This window comes from Protopterus annectens, chromosome 2.part0 (assembly GCF_019279795.1).
Source record: "Protopterus annectens isolate FY-2018-M chromosome 2.part0, PAN1.0, whole genome shotgun sequence".
Classification (NCBI taxonomy): Eukaryota; Metazoa; Chordata; order Ceratodontiformes; family Protopteridae; genus Protopterus; species Protopterus annectens.
Window position 1 is genome coordinate 1,605,034,936 of NC_056728.1, and position 3,865 is coordinate 1,605,038,800.

Sequence of the window (3,865 nt, forward strand, 5' to 3'; positions counted from 1 at the left end):
AGGTTAACAGATCTTGAATTGTCTGGGCCTTTGGGCCTGACCATCGTTGTTGTTTCTGTGTGTTGATAGTCTTAATCCCTCACCCCACCTTGAGACAGATTTCAGAAAGCTATTTATATGGATGACTGTTTATCTATTAAGAAATTATCTCTCTGTTTGGAATTGGTGTAACAGTGACTCCATGGCTCAAAGAAACATTTATTTGTATTGTCCATCTTTTACAACTTCATTAAGATGATTAATTGCTTTCTAACATGTCAGCCACACAATGCAGTCAAGGCAAAATGTCCTTGATTGACTAGTAAATTGAAATAGGCAAAGGGGAAAAAGATGCAGTTATGGTTTACATTTAAGAGTGTGCAAAGCCTGGCTAACAAAAGCAGGTATCAGAAAGCTAGTGCAGGTTTGAGAAGTTTAATATGAAAAAATAGAATCTAGCAGGAGTTAAAGTTAATAGTCTGTGCATATCTTAACAATAAAGCCTTGCTTAAACATGGGTTGCAGAAAGAATAATCAGTCTAGAATCACTATCACTGCAGATAATATTGAATTGAGTGATTCCCAATTTTTTTCTGCTTTATTTGTGGATATGTTCACAGAGCCACAAAAAAAATAGTTGTGCAGACTATGATTCAGTTACTATTGATTCTGACAGTTGCCCAACTATATCTAGTGAAGCCTTGAGAGAAGTCCTAAACTCAGTCAAAGCTAACTCTGCTGCTGGTCCAGATGGTTTAAATGGTTTCTTTTTGTCCAACCTTACTAATCACATCATGCCCATTTTACAGCAACTGTTTCAAGGGTTTCTTAGGGAAAGATTTATTCTGGAATTATGGAAAGAAGCCAATGTAATTCCTGCCTCAAAAGGAGGGGCCATAAAAACTATGGACAACTATGGACCTCTCAGCCCAACTTGTATTCTGGTGAAATATTTAGAAAGAAACTTGTGTAACCTGATGCCAAATGACTTGAAGTCAGGTGCTGATATCTACCAACATGGCTTCACTAAAAGTGAGTAATGTTTAATAAATCTGATAAACTTTTATCAGTATATATAGGTAACATTGTTCCAGGGCCTACCAATGGATATTATCTACCTGGACCTGGTAAAGGCCTTTCACTCTGTGCCGTATACTGCGATAGTTAAGGGACTAAAAGATACAGACGGTAAACAGATATATAACAAAGTATGAACTGGCTATATACGGGAGATCATTCAGGGTTAAAATAGAATCTCCTACAACCCACGTAAACCTACATGGGGTTACACAGATCATATCATCTCCCACCAGGATTGGCAAGCAGAATAACAAAGAAATTATCCTAGACTGGATACTTGTCAATAACCATCCCCATATGTAGAAGTCAGGGACCCTCCCTGAAGACCTAAGTGACCACTTTTACCTACATAATTAAGTACAAGGCTGATAACTCCCACCAGCCTATCTACAAAACTATAAGAAATAATAGGAACTTCAACCTCACCAATTTCCAAAATGAACTCAAATTATGTAATTGGCCAGTCCTAAAACAATTACCATTGGATGAAGCTGTAGTATACTTTAATACCAATTTCCTTGCCATCCTGAACTCTCACGCTCCTGCTCGCTCTATTAGAGCCAAAGCAAAAATTGCACCGTGGCTTTCAAAAGATACCAAATTAAAAATCTTACTTAGAAACAGGGTATGGACCACTTGACATTCCACAAAACCCCACTAGATCAACTAAGATATCGGCAATTAAGGAATGACACAAAGAAATCAATTGCATTAGACAAAAAAAAAAATACTGCCATCTTCAACAGAAACATCAAATCAAACCTCAAAACTTCTGGGCAGGAATAAACAAACTTCTTCACTCAGGTCAAATCACCACTCCAACCCCTTCATCTTCCAGCCATAAAACCCAGGAGGATGTTGCCAACACATTTAATAGTTTCTTCACTGAGACTATCCAATCCCTAGCTACTCAGCTAACTCTCAGTTGCTCTAACTAAACTGCCACTATACCCAGTACCCAACTCTCTGTTAGCTTTCAACCAGTACCTATATCACTTATCTGTGCCCTAATTAAGAAATTAAACCCAACCACCCTATCTGCTGATCTCCTCCCTGCAGAGTATCTACAAAAAGCTGCAGATGTCATAGCATACCCCATCTCCATCTTAATAAGTAGAACCGTAAATGAAGCTACCATCCCCTCCATCTGGAAAATATCCCATGTTGTACCACTCCATAAAGGAGGTAGCTCCATTGAATTGTCAAACTTCAGACCCATAGCTATTCTGTCACCGCTGGTTAAAATTATGGAGAAGTGCATCCATAAACAACTCCTGCACTATCTTATCTAGAATAATCTGTTGGCTAGCTCTCAGTGTGACTTTAGGCCATTCTATAGTGCTATCTCTGCCCTCCTCTCCTTCTCTGATGTCATAAACCATAACTGAAATAATAACAAACTAACCTCAGCCTTCTTTCTTGATCTCTCCAAGGCCTTCAATATGGTTAACCACCAAAAACTCATCCATACATTGAAGGCCTTCTTCTTAGATACCCACACTCTCCAATGGTTTCAATCCTATCTCTGTGGTAGACAACAGGCTGTCCTATGGCAGGGCAAACTATCCTTCCTTCTACCCATCACCCTAGGAGTCTCCCAGGGCTCTATACTAGGACCCCTTCTTTTCTCTGTCTTTATTAATGACCTCCACTCTGTCATCCCAGGTGCAACCTGCATTCAGTATGCAGAAGACTCCACTTTAATCTGCTCAGCCACCTCCCAGACAAAACTAATGACATTGTCCCAGAGTATGTTTAACACTGTTGAAAACTGGCTCTCTATTCATCATCTGATCTTAAACTCTAACAAAACAAAGCTGCTACTTTTCTTCCCCCACTCGTAGATCCTCATCACTATTCTTTACCATAAATTTAATAATGGCACCATTATCGCTCCAGAAGCCCAAACTAAACTCATAGGTGTTATAGTAGATAATAACCTTAAATCTGATATGCATGCCAACCAAACTATCAAAACCATTAATAAAAACTTGGCTCCCTTTATAAGATTAAACCTTTTCTTACTCCACTTGCTAGAACTGCTATTGCCTGTTCCCATCTACTCTCTACCCTTCTCTATGCCTCCCCTTTATTCACCAATCTGAAAAAATCTGACCTTAGCAAGCTATCTAGATGTTATAACCACATTGCTAGATTTGCCACAGGCACAGCATTTAGAACACACCACTGTCATAACCTAAATCTTCTAGGGTGGCTTGAATTACCTAGCCTACTTCAATACAACCAGCTTATAGTGGCATATAAAGTACTCAACCAACGTGAAATTACGCCTGCACTTAAAAACATTATTAACCCCTACAGTAACCTCAGGCCATTTCACTCATCTAACAGACTGTTGGTTCAACCATTCAAAACTAATAACTCAGCTGGGGACTCCCTGTTTGCCAAATCTGTCGGTAAAACTTGGAACTAACTTCTTGCCGATCTTACTCTAGTATCCTCACTAACTCAATTCAAAAAAGTCTCAGACAACATTTTAAGACACACTGGTTATGTCCTTGTTCTAATCCTGACTAGCTTCTTTCTATAATTGTGTGCCAAACGGTACTTTATACTACATACAAGCTGTGACATAATTGTTAGTTTAGATACTTATATATGTTTAATAATGATCGAATGTATAACTTGCTTGACTGAACAGAGACTGTAAACTGTTTGCAACATCTATTGATATGATTTTTCCTGTATTACTTTTTCTGTATAATGTGTTTGGAGCTTTTCTTTCCGGGCCTCTGCTGGAAATGGACATGTATCCAGTCGGACTATACCAGTCAACAAATGTAAA